Here is an 18,282-nt window from a genome sequence, read left to right as displayed (position 1 = left end):
ATCTGACCTGCTATCAGAATTTCAGCTGTTCGAGCAGATTCGACCAATGTTTCGTCGCAGACATGGATCCACAGAAGCAGGCAGTGAAAATACACATTGCCCTTGGCAATGAAGCTTACATCACCTTAACATTTCTGGTCTTACTGAAAGAACAGAAGGATCCCGCGAAACTGTTGTCCACATTCGAGGATTAACTTCATGTCAAACTCAATTTTCAGGTCCATCGACTAGAATTCATGGCCTTTCAACAGCAGTTGACTAAGTCCATTGACCAGTTGTCAGTCAATGTCAAGCTAAGGGTCGTCAGTGTGACTTCACTGAGAATGAGCTGGCAGACCGCTTCATCAAGTGAATGATTGCATCTACAGCAATAGAGGCATACCAGAGGGATATTTTAGAAAAGACCAAGGGATATATAGTGGACGCCTTGCTCAGAGATGGTCGAAAATTTGAATCTTTCATTGCAGGCAAACAAAGTTTACAATCCCGATGTGCTGCAAATACCATTGGTGCATTGAGTAAGGATTCCAAGTACAGGCAACTGTGTAAAAGGTGCAGGCTCGTCCATACACCTAAGGGTTTCCCAACATTTAACGACATCTGCAAAACTTGTGGTGTCAGGCTCATTGGAAACATCAGCATTGGGAAGCCAAGACAAATGCTGCTGGTAAGAGTCCTGACCACAGTCGAAAAGACCTTAAGAAGTCTTCACTCCCTGCAATCTTAGCAATCATACTTCACATCACAACTGATACATCCACAAGGTTGCAGATGATTTCAACACTAGAGATGATGATGGTGAGATTCCATGTTCAAGTGGGCGAGAGGAACAGTCGTTTTGCATTGTCAATGTCACGGAATGCATTGATTCGATCACTTCACTGGAGGCTTTTGCATCTATTTGTGTTCTATGTCTGAAAAAGGAGGGCACTGGGTGAAAGTGGATACGAGTGCCACCACAAATATTTTACCTCTATGCAGATATAGGCATAAAGGCATATATCCAGGTAAATGGTGAGCCATGGTGATGCCAATGAATGCCCAACTAACCACGTGTTTAGGATCCATCAAGTTTAAACGCAAATACAATGATTTGGATTGGAAATCCCAACCTTTGTACATCGTCCAAACGGCTGGACCTGCTATCACTGGACTACAGACGTGCAAGAGTTTGAGCTGGTAATGATACATGGTATTGGGCAGCGCCTCCCTCCAGGACTCAGACACCGACTCGGAAAGTTGAAAACAGCTTCTATCTTCTGTCCACAGTATGGGCAAAATTTAAAGATCATTCTGAGACTACGGCCTTCCTTGCACTCACTTGGTGAACCACCCTGTTCTCATGCCCACATTTCTGTCCTTGGTCTGCTGCAGTGTTCGAGTGAAGCTCCTCATCTTCTGTTTAGGCACTGTACAGCCTTCAGGACTCAATATTGAATTCAACAATTTCAGAGCATGATTGTCATTTTTTTTCTGTTTTTAATTTTCATTTTTTTAATATTTTATTTTTATTTCATTTTTTAACCATGTGGCTGTCTTAAACTTGGTTTTTCACGTTTCTGCTGTCAGGCAGAGCTATTAATTATTCTGCCATTAACACTCTCTCTGCACTAATGCTTTGTCTTTTACTGCAACTATTCGCACTCCCTTTACCTTTTATTCCGTGACATCACTATCATTTAATCTCTCCTGCCCTCCACCCTATCACACACCTCCTCTTTTGTTCTTCTTCCCCCTCCCCCCCTTTCACTTGCTCACATGGGAGGCGGTGGCGTAGTGGTATTGTCACTGGACTAGTAACCCAGAGACCCAGGGTACTGCTCTGGGGACATGGGTTCAAATCCCACCACAGCAGAAGGTGGAATTTGAATTCAATTAATAAATCTGGAATTAAAAAAGCTAGTCTAATGATGGCCATGAAACCATTGTCAACTGTTGTAAAAACCCATCTGGTTCACTAATGTCCTTTAGGGAAGGAAATCTGCTGTCCTTACCTGGTCTGGCCTACATGTGACTCCAGACCCATAGCAATGTGGTTGACTGTTACATGCCCTCTGAAATGGCCTAGCAAGCCACTCAGTTGTATCTAACCGCTCCAAAGTCAATAGCACTTGCTTAGCAATAGCCTGCTCAGTGACGCTCAGTTTGGGTTCTGCCAGGGCCACTCAGCTCCTGACCTCATTACAGCCTTGGTTTAAACATGGACAAAAGAGCTGAACTCAAGAGGTGAGGTGAGAGCGACTGCCCTTGACATCAAGGCAGCACTTGACCGAGTATGGCATCAAGGAGCCCTAGCAAAACTGAAGTCAATGGGAATCAGGGGGAAAACCTTCCGCTAGCTGGAGTCATACCTCGCACAAAGGAAGATGGTTGTGGTTGTTGGAGGTCAATCATCTGAGTTCCAGGACATCACTGCAGGAGTTCCTCAGGGTAGTGTCCTAGGCCCAACCATCTTCAGCTTTTTCATCAATGGCCTTCCTTCAATCATAACGTCAGAAGAGGGGATGTTCACTGATGATTGCACAATGTTCAGCATCATTTGTGACTCCTCAGATACTGAAACAGTCTGTGTAGAAATGCAGCAAGACTTCTTTTCTTTTATTCTTTTAGAGATACAGCACTGAAACAGGCCCTTCGGCCCACTGAGTCTGTGCCGACCAACAACCACCCATTTATACTAACCCTACACTAACCCCATATTCTCTACCACATCCCCACCATTCTCCTACCTACACTAGGGACAATTTACAATGGCCAATTTACCTATCAACCTGCAAGTCTTTTGGAGGTGGGAGGAAACTGGGGCACCCGGCAGAAACCCATGCAGACACAGGGAGAACTTGCAAACTCCGCACAGGCAGTACCCAGAATCGAACCCGGGTCGCTGGAGCTGTGAGGCTGCGGTGCTAACCACTGCGCCACTGTGCCGCCCTTAAAAAAAAGCAACTTCGACAATATCCAGGCTTGGGCTGTAAAGTGGCAAGTGACATTCGCGCCACACCAGTGCCAGGCAATGGCCATCTCCAACAAGAGAGAGTCTAACCATCTCCCCTTGACATTCAATGGCATTACTATCGCTAAATCCCCCACTATCAACATCCCAGGGGCTACCATTGACCAGAAACTGGCTACAAGAGCAGGTCAGAGGCTAGGAATCCTGCGGCGAGTAACTCACCTCCTGACTCCCCAAAGCCTGTCCACCATCTACAAAGCACAAGTCAGGAGTGTGATGGAATACTCTCCACTTGCCTGGATGGGTGCACCTCCAACAGCCCTCAAGAAGCTCGACACCATCCAGGACAAAGCAGCCCGCTTGATTGGCACCCCATCTACAAACATTCACTCCCTCCACCACCGACGCACAGCGGCAGCAATGTGTACCATCTACAAGATGCACTGCAGCAACGCACCAAGGCTCATTAGACAGCACCTTCCAAACCTGCGACCTCTACCAACTCGAAGGACAAGGGCGGCAAATGCATGGGAACACCACCACCTGCAAGTTCCCCACCAAGTCACACACCATCCTGACTTGGAACTATAGTGCCATTCCTTCACTGTCGCTGGGTCAATAGGAATATATATTCTATATATCCTATAAGCGGTTAATAAGGCATATGGGATCCTGGGCTTTATAAATAGAGGAATAGAGTACAAAAGCAAGGAATTTATGATGAAACTTTATAAAACACTGGTTCGGCCTCAACTGGAGTATTGTGTCGAATTTTGGGCTTCATTTTTTAGGTAGGATGTGAAGGTATTGGAGAGGGTGCAGAAAATATTTACGAGAATGATTCCGGGGATGAGAGACTTCAGTTACGTGGATAGATTGGCAAAGTTGGAGCAGTTCTCTTTAGAAAAGAGAGGCTTCAGAGGTGATTTGATAGAGCTGTCCAAAATCATGAGAAGTCTGGACAGAGTAGTTTTGTGATACTGCTCTAATTGCTTTAATCCTGACTAAAATAATACTGAATATGTAAATAGTTTAGTGTACATCATCACAGGAAGTAATGCAAGTTAAGATTTGATACAGTAGTTGGAAGAGTGTTAGATAGCAAGTAGCACGTGCATTGAAGAGCTCTCCTAGAATCCTGTTATTCTTCAATAAAGAACAGTATGTTTAGTTTACCATTCATTATTATAGTGTTTGAAACATTTGTGTCAAGAGCAAATAGCACAAGTAGATAGGGAGAAACTGTTCCCATTCGTGAAAGGGTCGAGGATCAGAGGACACCAATTTAAAGTGATTGACAAAAGAACCAGAGGCAACATGAGGAAAAACTATTTTTACGCAGAGAGTGGTTAGGTTCTGAAATGCACAGCCTGACAGAGTGGTGAGGACAGATTCAATCGTGAGTTTCAAAAGGGAATTGGATAATTATCTGAAGAGAAAAGACTTGCAGGGTTATGGGGAATAAACGGGGTATTGGGACTAGCTGAATTGCTCATACAGACAGCCGGCATGGACATAATGGGCCAAATAGCCTCCTTCTGTGCTGTAACCATTCCATGATTCTAAGATTCTATGATCTGTTGGTTGTGGGATTGTTTAGCTTGCTCTATAGCATGCTGCTTCCACTGTTTAGCATGCATCTGTAGCCCCATTACTGAAGCAGACTTTCCTTGACAGGCCAATCAACTCCTCTGACCTCCTTGTCACGATCCAGAACTACTCTCTTGAATATCTAATAAATTTGCAAAACACCTCCAATAACGAAACACAATATTTCCACTAATGCTGCATCAGAAAAAGTAAGTCAAAAGTACCTCTCCTGCGAGTTGAATAGTTATCCTTTTAAATAATGCAAGTGCAACTGAACACATATTCAGCTGGGACTGATTAAGAGAGGGCTTTAACTGAACCTGCAAGGTCCAAAATGGCAGCTTGTACACCAGATTGGTGATAGAGGCTGATTGACAACTTGATCCACACAGTCTGTATGCTTCCAGCACAAGCATGGCACACCTGTGCTAGTACCCTATCAATCAGGGCATACTGGGTAGGCTGCACCGAAAGTAACCAGATGAATACCAGTCGCCACTATTTCACTTCGGAGCTTCCATAACACCTGCAACAGTGGCTCTAAGGAGACTAATTTTGCGGCCCTTGTGTTTTATATTCTGGAGGTAATTCACACTCCACCACCGACGCACAGTGGCAACAGTGTGTACCATCTACAAGATGCACTGCAGCAACGCACCAAGGCTCCTTAGACAGCACCTTCCAAACCCGCAACCTCTGCCAACTAGAAGGACAAGGGCAGCAGATGCATGGGAACACTACCACCTGCAAGTTCCCCTTCAAGCCACACACATACTGACTTGGAACTATATTGCCGTTCCTTCACTGTCACTTGGTCAAAATCCTGTAATTCCCTTCCTAACAGCACCGTGGATGTACCTATCCCACATGGACTGCAGCGGTTCAATAAGGCGGCTCACCACCACCTTCTCAAGGGCAATTAGGGATGGGCAATAAATGCTGGCCCAGACTGCGAGGCTCACATCCCATGAACGAATAAAAAAAATGGGCTGAATTTTATGTTGCTGCCGCCATAATCGGTAGCGACCGTAAAAAATGGCAGCCCGCACATGTGGCCTTTACTCTGTGGAGCCACCGCAATATTAAATGCGGCGGCTCATTTACATGGCTGGGATGGATCGCCTCCTCCAATGGCTTGGAGGGGGCAGGTGGTCCGTCCCCAGCAACGGTGTCAGACGCCACTGCACAAGCACCAACGCCACTTTCAAAGGGCTTCCAGCCCTTCCGTCTAATTAAAATTTTTAAAGAAATATGAGTGTAAAACATTAAATAAAGTTATCCCAACCCTCTCTGACTCCCCCCATGACCATCAAATTTATTACTTGTCCTCTCCCCCCACAAAAAATTTACCTTGTGCTCCGACCATCCCCCCTCAAATTTCATAAACTATGAACTTTGCCCCTTCCCACCACCCCCTTGAGCAATCAAAAACGTTTGACCCCACTGCCACCCCTCCCCCCCGCCGTGTAAACTTACCTGCTTCCCCCTCCCCACCAGTGTTCTGCCTCAGATCTCTGAATGGAGATCCAAAGGCATGGGAGCTCTGGCCACCGCCACCAATATAGCACCAGGACTAACAGCAAGAGCAGGTAAGTATTTAATTCATTACTTGAAATACAGTTACATATTTAAATTTTGATGCTGCCGCCACGAGGCCTTGCCACCGCTGGCAATATGGGGCCCGGCCTTCCCAGCCTGGAGGCCTGTGGCTGTCCTCTCCCAGAGGAATTCTCCAGGCTCCCCTGCCGTGACCTTCAACGTCGGGGGTTCGGTAAAATCCAGCCCAATATCTACTTACATGATGGTGTAACCCAGGGTATATAACAATGCATCACCTTTGACATACAAAGTGGATACAAGGTAAGCCTCCATGTGTGTATTTTCATCTTTCAATAGACAGAACTAGTGGTGAGACTAGATCAAAATAGCAGCTTCAGATTTTTTGGAAATCTCCCCATTCAGTTACTGTAAGTGAGTAAGGTAAGTGAGCTTTGAGCTCCAGGTAAAGAATGAGTTCAAGTATCACACTGTTTAGTAGGTCTTGATTTCAGGAACAGGAAGAGCATGCAGGGCAGTCTTTTAGGAACTTCAAAGGGACAAGAGAGGTAAGTTCAGAATAGCAGCAACAACAGTAATATTGATAAAGTGGAGGAAAAAGGTTGTGGCAGAGAAAGGGATGCTGTAGGTGAGAGAAAGCAATTACTTGTCAGGAAAATACGTTTTCTGTATTCTGTCCAGGAGTGTGACTGAGGTTTCAGAAGAGTCTCCCAGATAACCAAACAATTTTCTAGTCTAGGGCATTTTAATAAAATAATGCAAAACACCACAGCGTCAGGAGAATAGTAGCTATATCATAATTTCATAACAATGTCAATAGGAATTCAGGTACGTGAAGCTGTTCTGTGCACAGATTTGGTAGGGAGGCAATAAGTTCAAGATGCTGCCCTTTTCCAGCCTCCAATCATCCATTTTCAAGATACATAAGTTTTATCCTATAGAATGAGTTGTCATAGAGTAATAGAATCATTTATGGCACAGAAGGAGGCCATTCGGCCCATCGAGACAATGCCGGCTTGCCACGGAGCCATCCAGTCAGTTCCACTCCCCTGCTCGATCCCCGTAGCCCTGCAAGTTTATTTCCTTCAAGTGCCCATCCAATTTCCTTTTGAAGTCATTGATTGTCTCCACTTCCACAACCCTCGTGGGCAGCGAGTTCCAGGTCATTACCACCCACTGTATAAAAAAGTTCGTCCTCATATTCCCCCTGCATCTCTTGGCCAACACCTTCAATCTGTGTCCCCTAGTCCTTATACCATCAGTTAATGGAACAGATTTCCTTGCCCAACTTATCTAAGCTTGTCATAATCTTGTACACTTCTATTAAATCTCCCCTCAATCTCCTTTACTGCAAGGAGAACAACCCCAGCTTTTCCAACCCAATCTTGTTGCTCAAAGTCCCCGTCCCTGGAACAATTCTGGTAAATCTCCTCTGCACCCTCTCAAGGACCTTCACATCCTTCCTGAAGTGTGGTGACCAGAACTAGATGCAAACTCTAGTTGGAGCTGAACCAGTGCTTTAAAAAGGTTCAGCGTAACTTCCCTGCTTTTGTACTCAATGCCGCTATTTATGAAGCTCAAGATCCCATATGCTTTACTAACCACTCTCTCAATATGTCCTGCCACTTTGCAAGATCGTTGCACATACATCCCCAGATCCCTCTGTTCCTGCACACACTTTAGAATTGTTCCATTAAGTCTATATTGCCTCAACTTATCCCTTCTACCAAAATGCATCACCTCACACTTCTCTGTAATATAGTCATTGAGTCTTCTATGGCACGTCAACCTTCAAGTAAATAGAATAACCCCCACAATTTCAAATTTCATAGTCAGCAATAAAATGCCGTATTACAATTTTGTAAATCCCCATCAGAAGTCCATTGGCAGCTGTTTTGGACAATCAAATGATAGATGTTACAGCCTACTTTTGGTGGGAATGAATTAAACTGACATTACATCGGCCTCTTTGGTCGTACAAATATAGAATAATAGCACCGTGCAATATGGAATGTCTGAAGGCTGAAGATACAAAACTAGCAGGCACGTCCTTTGATAGCAGCTACTAGTGAAATTTCATAACAGCTGTCGGCATTTCATTCCTGGCTGACAAATACCAATCAGTGTTCAGTCCAAGGTTAGGCAGCTGAACATTTTTTCTGATAGTTTTTTCGAATCATATTACATAATTCACCCTTTTTATTAATCTTTCATGGTATGCAGCCATTGCTGGCAAGGCCAGCATATGTTGCTCATCCCTAAGTGCCCTTGCGAAAGTGATGGCGAGCTGCCTTCCTGAACCACTGCAGCCCTTGTGGTGTAGGTACATCCGCGATGCTGTTAGGGAGGAAGTTCCCAGTTTTTCACCTAGCGACAGTGAAGGAACACCGATATATTTCCAAGTCAGGATAGTGTGTGACTGGGAGGGGGACTTGCAGGTAATGATGTTCCCATGTGCCTACTGCCCTTGCTCTTCTCGGCAATAGAGGTCGTGGATTTGTCCCCTGGCTTGATGGTAATGGTGGAGTGAGGGATGTGCTGGGCATGAGGTTCCATATTGTGGTTGAATACAATTCTGCTGCCACTAATAGCACACAACACCTCATGGATGCTCAGATTTAAGCTGATAGATCTGTTCTGAGCCCACTTAGCACAGTGGTAGTGCCACACAGACAATGGAGGGTGTCCTCAGTGTGAAAATGGGACTTCATCTCCACAAGACTGTGCAGTGGTCACTTCGACCAATATTGTCATGGATAGTTCCATCTGCAACAGGTAGATTGGCGAGATCAAGGTGATGTAGGCTTTTTCCTCATGTTGGTTCTGTCACCACTTCCCATAGGCTCAGTCTGGCAGCTACATCTTCAGGACTCAACCAGCTCAGTCAGTAGTGTGCTACTATGCCACTCTTGGTGATGAGTGTTGTGTTATTGGCTCTTAACACAAACATACCAAACGCTATAACAATAATTGGTTCGCTAAATGAAGGGTTCTTTCTTGAAGAATAACAGGATTCTAGGAGAGCTCTTCAATACATATGCTACCTGCTGACTAACACTGCTGCAACTGCTATATTGCATGTTAGCTTGCATCATTTCCTGTGATGATGTTTACTGAACTATTTACATATTCAGTACCATGTTAATCAGCATTAAAGCAACATCACAACAATTGGCATTGAAGTCCCCCATCCAGAACACATTCTATGCCCTTGCTACCCTCTGTGCTTCTCCCAAGTGGTGTTCAACATGGAGGAGTACTGATATATCAGCTGAGCGAGAGTGGAAGGTGGTAATCAGCGGGAAGTTTCCTTGCCCAAGTTTGACCTCATTAGGCAGTCTACGGCTTTCTGGACTCAACATTGAGTTCATCAACTTCAGAACATGACCGGCTTTTTTATTTTATTTTATTTTATGAACATACAAACATTCTAATTAGGAGCAAGAGCAGGCCACTCGGCCTCTTGATCCTAATTCAGTAAGTTGATGGCTGAACTGATTACTCCATATTTCCACCTACCCCCAATAACCTTTCACCCCTTGCTTATCAAGAATCTATCTACCTTTATCTTAAAAATAGTCAAAGACTCTGCTTCCATTGCCTTTTGATGAAGAGAATTGCTAAGACACACAACCCTCTGAGAGAAAACATTTCTCCTCATCTCTGTCTTAAATGGGTGACCCCTTATTTTTAAACGTGATCCCTAGTTCTAGATTCTCCCACAAGGGGAAACATCCTTTCCACACCCACCCTGTCAAGACCCCTCAGAATCTTGTACGTTTCAATCAAGTCGCTTCTTTCTCTGCTAAATTCCAGCTGATACAAGCCTAGCCTGTCCAATCTTTCTTCATAAGACAGCCCGCCCATTCCAGGTATTAGTCTAGTAAACCTTTCCTTACATAAAAGCAAAATACTGCGGATGCTGGAAATCTGAAACAAAAACAAGAAATGCTGGAATCACTCAGCAGATCTGGCAGCATCTGTGGAAAGAGAAGCAGAGTTAACGTTTCGGGTCAGTGACCCTTCTTCGGAACTGACAAATATTAGAAAAGTCACAGATTATAAGCAAGTGAGGTGGGGGTGGGGCAAGAGATAACAAAGGAGAAGGTGCAGATTGGACCTGGCCACATAGCTGACCAAAAGGTCACGGAGCAAAGGCAAACAATATGTTAATGGTGTGTTGAAAGACAAAGCATTAGTACAGATTAGGTGTGAATACACTGAATATTGAACAGCAGCAAGTGCAAACCTGAAAAAAAACCTTTCCTTACATCCTTCCTTAAATAAGGAGACCAATACTGTACACAGTACTCCAGATGTGGTCTCACCAATGCCCTGTATAGCTGAAGCATAACCTCCCTACTTTTGTATTCAATTCCCCTTGTGATAAACAATAACATTCTATTAGCTTTCCTAATTACATGCTGTACCAGCATACTAACCTTTTGCGATTCATGCACTAGGACACCCAGATCCCTCTGCATCTCAGAGCTCTGCAATCTCTCACCATTTATATAATATGCTTCATTTTTATTCTTCCTGCCAAAGTGGACAATTTCACACTTTCCCACATTATACTCAATTTGCCAGGTCTTTGCCCACTCACTTAACCTATTTATGTCCCTTTGTAGCCCCCTTATGTCCTCTTCACAAGTTACTTTCCTATCTATCTTTGTGTCATCTGCAAATTTAGCAACCATACCTTTGGTCCCTTCATCCAAGTCATTTATATAAATTGTAAAAAGTTGAGGCCCCAGCACAGATCCCTGTGGCACACTACAGTTTAAATCTTGCCAACCAGAAAATGATTATGTCTACTCTCTGTTTCCAGTTAGCCAGACAATCTTCAATGCATGCCAATATGTTACTTCCTACACCATCAGCTTTTATTTTCTGCAATAACCTTTGATGTGGCACCTTATCAAATGCCTTCTGGCATTTTTTCTGTTATTTTTTTTAAACATGTGCCTGTTGTAAACTTGTTTTTCAGGGTTTTGCTTTTGGACAGAGCTGTTCATTATTCTGCCATTAACACTCTCTCTGACTAATGCTTTGGCTTTTAATACAACTATGAGTATTCCATTTACCTTTGTTCCATGAAATCTTTGTCATTTAATCTCTCCTGCCTTCTGCCCTTTCACACACCTTCCCTTTTGTTCTTCTTCCACCTCTACCACCTAGAAGGGCAAGGGCAGCAGATGCATTGGAACACCACCACCTGCAAGTTCCCCTCCAAGTCACACATCATGCTGACTTAGATCTATATCACTGTCCCTTCACTGTTGCTGGGTCAAAAACCTGAAACTCCCTTCCTCACAGCACTGTGGGCGTACATATGCTAGATAGACTGCAGTGGTTCAAGTCGGCGGCTTACCATCACAAAGGCAATTAGGGATGGGCAACAAATGCTGGTCTTGCCAGCGATGCTCACATCCCATGAAAAAATGAAAAAAAAAGGATTTTGCAGGATCTACAGGGTTGGCTACCCCTTTGTCGTGTCCGGTGCTTAGGTCGATGTTAGGTGGTACATCGGTTTTATTCTCATTCGTCTACATCGTAGTGGTTTGAGACAACCGAGTGACTTGCTAGGCCATTTCAGAGGGCAGTTAAGGGTCAACCACATTGCTGTGAATCTGGAGTTACACATAAGCCAGACCAGGTAAGGACGGCAGATTTCCTTCTCTAAAGGACATTAGTGAACAAGATGGGTTTGTACAACAATCCGGTAGTTATGTTGTCACCGTTAGTGATACTAGGTTTTTATTACAGATTTATTTAATTAATTAAATTTAAATCTCCCACATGCCATATTCTACCTACAGCACCAGTAGCTTCAAATACAGCTCCATTCACCACAGCCCCTTCACTCATCTACCAACAATCTCTGTTAACCACAACACATATTGCACTTGTGGTGGGTGGGGGAGGGATGGATTTACTGGGTAAGTTGTTGGACTGGGAGAAACATTCCTGCTCCTCCTGACCCATAAGCAGTGCTGTAAAGGCACGCAACTTATGAATTCAGCTCTACTCGCTGCTTTTCACTTGCTGGGTTTCCCAAGGCCTGGAAAACCTGAGCAAAATGTGTTAAAAACAGAATGATTGTGAAAATGAAGGCAGTCAGCCTCATTATAATATTTAAATGATCAACCCACTTCCTGAAAGTTGTTTGGTCACCTGTCCCTCATCCTGCTTCTGTTAAAATGGCAAGTAATAGGGTTCAAGGTAGGGTGGGTTCCTGTTACAGATATTGTCTTTGTGATGGAAACCACACCTACCAAATGGAAATATATATTAATTTCATCATATGGAACATTATTTGAATGCTTACTGGACATTGAACATAACTTGTTTTTAAAAGACCACAGAGCAGTGGCTGAAAACATGGCTGCACATTTGCATTCTGAAAGACAGTTGCATGGAGAGACAATGGAAGTACTCTCTGATCCAAAGACATTGAGAGTCATTGACTGTGTAAGAGCTCAGCATTCCACCACCGCCGCCCCCACCATTGTGAGTGTCTGGTAAGCTTTAAGGAATCCATAAAGCTCACAGGCGAGGCTGTTTCAAACAAAAAGCTAGTCACATGACAAACCTGCTGGTCAACCTGGGAGTTAATTGAATTGTGCTCACAGTAAAGTTTTGAGTCAGACTGCAAGTTGAGAACCAAGGAGGAAGGTGTCCCTCTCTCTGTCTCTCTCTCACGCAAATTTCCAGGGACCCACAGAAGTAGCTTAAACCTCAAGACAGAAGACGAGCAAAACAAGTTTGAAAGTGTGCACTGGGCCCCAATGAAAACTGCAAGACTTAACTTCAATCAAAGACTTTACATCCAACCCAAAACCAGTAACTGAATTCCATCTACTACTTCAAACCTTCCCCCCTTTAATTCTTTCTCCTCCTCTGTATCTATTTGTGTGTGTGTTTATTGCGCATGCATGCTAGCATGGTTGTGTCGCATGTTCTTAGTAGTTTTAACTGAGTTAGAGTTTTAAGGTTAATAAACTTCCACCTTTCTTGTTTAAACCTAAGTAAACCTGTCTGACTGATTCCTTTATAATTACAATTAGAGAGCAGTGAGCAATGACTCACTGAGGGGAACATAGGAAGGAACATAGGAACATAGGAGCAAGAGTAGGCATTCAGCCCATCAAGCCTGCCCCGCCATTCAACATGATCGTGGCTGATCATCCACTTCAATGCCTTTTTCCCACACTATCCTCATATCCCTTAATGTCATTGGTATTTAGAAATCTGTCAATCTCTTATTTTAAACATACTCAATGACCCACAGCCCTCTGGGGTAGAGAATTCCAAAGATTCACAACCCTCTGAGTAAAGAAATTTCTAATTTCTGTCAGAAGCAGCTTCTCTCTTATTTTGAAATTGTGTCCCCTGGTTCTAGACTCCCTAACCAGGGGAACCATCTTAGCTGCATTTACCCTGTCTATTAGTGGTTAGGAAGGCATATGGGATACTTGCCTTTATTAGCTGAGGCATAGAATATAAGAACAGGGAGGAGACGATGGAGCTGTATAAAACGCTATTTAGGCCACAGCTGGAGTACTGTGTACAATTCTGGGCACCACACTATCGGAAGGATGCGATTGCACTGGAGGGGGTGCAGAGGAGAATCACCAGGAAGTTGCCTGGGCTGGAGAATTTCAGCTATGAAGAGAGACTGAAAAGGTGAGGGTTGTTTTCCTTAGAGCAGAGAAAGTTGAGGGGGGACATGACTGAGATATACAAAATTATAAGGGGCATTGATAGGTTAGATAGGAAGAGACTTTTTCCCTTAGCGGAGGGGTCAATAACCAGGGGGCACAGATTTAAGGTAAGGGGAAGGAGGTTTAGAGGGGATCTGAGAAAATGTTTTTCACCGTGAGGGTGGTTGGAATCTGGAACGCACTGCCTGAAGGGGTGGTAGAGGCAGGAACCCTCACAACATTTAAGAAGTATTTTGATGAGCACTTGAAATGTCATGGCATACAAGGCTACGGGCCAAGTGCTGGAAAATGGGATCAGAATAGTTTAGTTTTTAGTTTAGTTTAGAGATACAGCACTGAAACAGGCCCTTCGGCCCACCGAGTCTGTACCGACCATCAACCACCCATTTATACTAATCCTACACTAATTCCATATCCCTCTATGCCTTGCTCATTCAAGTACCTGTCCAGATGCCTCTTAAATGTTGCTACTGTTCCTGCCTCCACCACCTCCTCTGGCAGCTCATTCCAGATACCCACTATTCGTTGTGTGAAAAATTTACCCCTTTGATCCCCTTTAAACCTCCTCCCTCTCACCTTAAATCTATGCCCTCTAGTTTTAGTCACCCCTACCATGGGAAACAGACTCTGGCTATCTACCCTATCTATGCCTCTCATAATTTTATATACTTCTATCATGTCCCCTCTCAGCCTCCTTCGCTCCAGGGAAAACAGACCTAACCTATCCAATCTCTCTTTATAACTCAAGCCCTCCAAACCAGGCAACATCCTTGTGAAGCTTTTCTCCACCCTCTCTAGCTTAATCACATCTTTCCTGTCATGCGGCGATCAGAACTGCATACAGTACTCCAAATGAGGCCTAACCAACGTTATGTACAACTGTAACATGACGTCCCATCTCTTGTACTCAATGCCTCGGCCGATGAAGGTAAGCATACCAGATGCCTTCTTCACCACCCTGTGTTGCCACTTTCAGGGAACAATGTACTTGCACCCCAAGGTCTCTCTGCTCAACAACACTCCCCAGGGCCCTGCCATTCACTGTATATGTCCTGCCCTGGTTTAACTTCCCAAAATGCATCACTTCACACTTGGCTGCATTAAATTCCATTTGCCATTCCCTTGCCCACTTTCCCAGTTGATCTATATCCTGTTGTAACCTTAGACAACCTTCTTCACTGTCCACTATACCACCAATGTTGGTGTCATCTGCAAACTTACTAATCATGCCCCTTACATTCACATCCAAGTCATTAATATATATGACAAACAACAGAGGGCCCAGCACCAATCCCTGTGGCACACCACAGGTCACCGGCCTCCAATCTGAAAAACAACCCTCCACTACCACCCTCAGCCTCCTATCACCAAGCCAATTTTGTATCCAATTGGCTAGCTCACCCTGGATCCCATGTGTTCGAACCTTCTGGACCAGCCTACCATGCAGGACCTTGTCAAAGGCCTTGCTAAAGTCCATGTAGACAAAGTCCACCACCCTGCCCTCTTCAATCCTCTTGGTCACCTCCTCAAAAAACTCAAATCAAATTTGTGAGACATGATTTCCCACGCACAAAGCCATGCTGACTATCCCTAATCAGACCTTGCCTTTCCAAATGCATATAAATCCTGTCTCTCAGAATCCCTTCCAATAACTTTCCCACCCCTGATGTAAGGCTCACCAGCCTGTGGTTCCCTGGCTTATCCCTGCTGACCTTCTTAAATAAAGGCACAACATTAGCTATCCTCCAGTCTTCCAGTACCTTACCCGTGGCTAACGATGATACAAAAATCTCTGCCAGGGCCCCAGCAATCTCCTCCCTTGCTTCCCATAGCACCCTAGGATACACCTGGTCAGGCCCTGGGGATTTACCCACCTTAATGCGCTTCAAAACCTCCAACACCTCCTCCTTTGTAATGTTGATATGCTCCAGGATATCGGTGTTTCCTCCCTTGAACTCACTATCTTCCATGACCTTCTCCACGGTAAATACAGACGAGAAGTATTAATTTAAGACCTCGCCCATTTCCCATGACTCCACACATAGATTACCACACTGATCCTTAAGGGGACCTACTGTCTCCCTAGCTACCCTTTTACTCTTAATATACTTATAGAATCTTTTAGGATTCTCCTTTATCTTATCTGCCAGGGAAATCTCATGGCCCCTTTTCGCCCTCCTAATTTCCTTCTTAAGTGTACTCTTACATCCCTTATACTCCTCGAGGGACTGGCTTGATCCCAGCTGCCTATACCTGACATATGCCTCCTTCTTTGTCCTGACCGGATCCTCAATATCCCTCGTCAACCAAGGTTCCCTAAACTTGCCAGCCTTGCCCTTCAATCTAACAGGAACATGCTGACCCTGAACTCTTCCTATCTCACTTTTAAAAGCCTCTCACTTGCCAGACGTCCCTTTACCTGTAAACAGCCTCTCCCATTCAACTTTTGAGAGTTCCTGTCTGATGCCATCAAAATTAGCCTTCCCCCAATTTAGGACTTCAACTTGAGGACCAGTCCTATCCTTTTTCATAACTATCTTGAAGCTCATAGAGTTATGGTCACTGGTCCCAAAGTGCTCCCCCACTGACATATCAACCACCTACCCAGCTTCATTTCCTAAGAGGATGTTGACTGTAGCCCTTTTTCTAGTAGGGCCATCCACATACTGCTTCAGAGAACTATCCTGGACACACTTAACAAATTCTTCCCCATCTGATCCCTGAGCACTAAGGCAGTCCCAGTCAATATAAGGGAAATTAAAATCACATACTATTACAACCCTATAATTCCTACACCTATCTGTGATTTCCCTATATATATGCTCCTCCAATTCCCTCTGACTATTGGGGGTATAATCCCATCACCGTGATCACCCTTTTCTTATTTCTAAGTTCTACCCATATGGCCTCGCTGGACGTTCCCCCCAGGATATCCTCTCTACGTACTGCTGTGATGTTCTCCCTAATCAATAGTGCAAATCCCCCTCCTCTCTTACCTCCACCTCTGTCACACCGGAAGCATCGGTACCCCGGAACATTGAGCTGCCAGTCCTGCCCATCCCTCAACCACGTTTCCGTAATAGCTATAATATCACAATCCCATGCTTTGAGTTCATCTGCCTTACCTGTAAGGCTTCTTGCATTAAAGTAAATGCAGTTTAGCCTACCAGACCTTCCACGCTCCCTGGCCTGCCCCTGCCCGGCCTGCCTACTGGACTTGCTTGCTTTAAACTCTACATTTGCCTCAACTATCTCATCAGAGAGACTCCTACTTTGGATCCCACCCCCCTGCCAGACTAGTTTAAATCCTCCCGAGTAGTACTAGCAAACCTCCCCGCAAGGATATTGAACCCCTTCCAGTTCAGATGCAACCCATCCAACTTGTACAGGTCACAGAGATCCCAATGATCCAAGTAGCTGAAGGCCTCCCGCCTACACCAGCTCTTCAGCCACACATTCATTTGCCTTATCCTCCTAATCCAACCCTCACTAGCACGTGGCTCAAGGAGTAATCCTGAGATTACAATCCAGTACTCCAAGTGCGGGAAGCTAAAAAAAAAACCCTGTGTTTTTTTAAAAGTTAAACCTTGTATTGGCCAAACCAGGAATAAGCCGAGAGGGGAGCCCTAGACCCCTTCCTCAATTGGTCGTAACTGTGCATTTTAACGTAAAAGCAAAATACTGCAGATGCTGGAAATATGAAATAAAAATAGAAAGTGCTGGAAATACTCAGCTGGTCTGGCAGTATCTTTGCAGAGAGAAGCAGAGTTAATGTTTCAGGTCTGTGATCTTTCATCAGAACTGATAATGGTTCGAAAAGAATTAGGTTTCAAGCAAGTGAAGGGGGAGAGGCTTTGGTGCAGAAGAGAAAAAAAGGGAAGGTGTGTTATAGGGCAGAAGGCAGGAGAGATTAAATAACAAAGCTGTCATGGGACAAAGGCAAAGAGAGTGTTAATGCTTGTGGTGAAAGACGCAGCAATAGTCCAGAAAGAGTGTTAATGGCAGAGTAATGAGCAACTCTGCCCACATGAAAAAACATGGTGAAAAAAAAGAAAGAAAAGAAAAATATGAAAAAAGGCCAGTCATGCTCTGAAATTGTTGAACTCAAAGTTGAGTCCGGAAGACTGCAGAGTGCCTAATCGAACAATCAGGTGCTGCTCCTCGAGCTTGCATTGATTTTCACTGGAACATGCTGCAGGCCAAGGACAGAAATGTGGGCATGAGCGAGAGCAGGGGTGTGTATTGAAATGGCAAGCAACTGAAAGCTCAGAGTCATGTTTTCGGACTGAGCAGAGGTGTTCTGCAAAGTGGTCACCCAAGCTGCGTTTGGTCTCCCCAATGAAGAGGCGACCGCATTGTGAGGGTACAAAGCTAAAAGAAGTTGTAAGTAGCTTTGGAATTCGGTCTACCAAATTGAGAAAGTGCTAAAGAGTGAAAATTATAAGGTATGCAAGG

Source organism: Heterodontus francisci, chromosome 15, assembly GCF_036365525.1.
Source record: "Heterodontus francisci isolate sHetFra1 chromosome 15, sHetFra1.hap1, whole genome shotgun sequence".
Lineage (NCBI taxonomy): Eukaryota > Metazoa > Chordata > Chondrichthyes > Heterodontiformes > Heterodontidae > Heterodontus > Heterodontus francisci.
The sequence above is the reverse complement of the archived record's forward strand: the minus strand, read 5'-3'. Positions refer to the sequence as shown.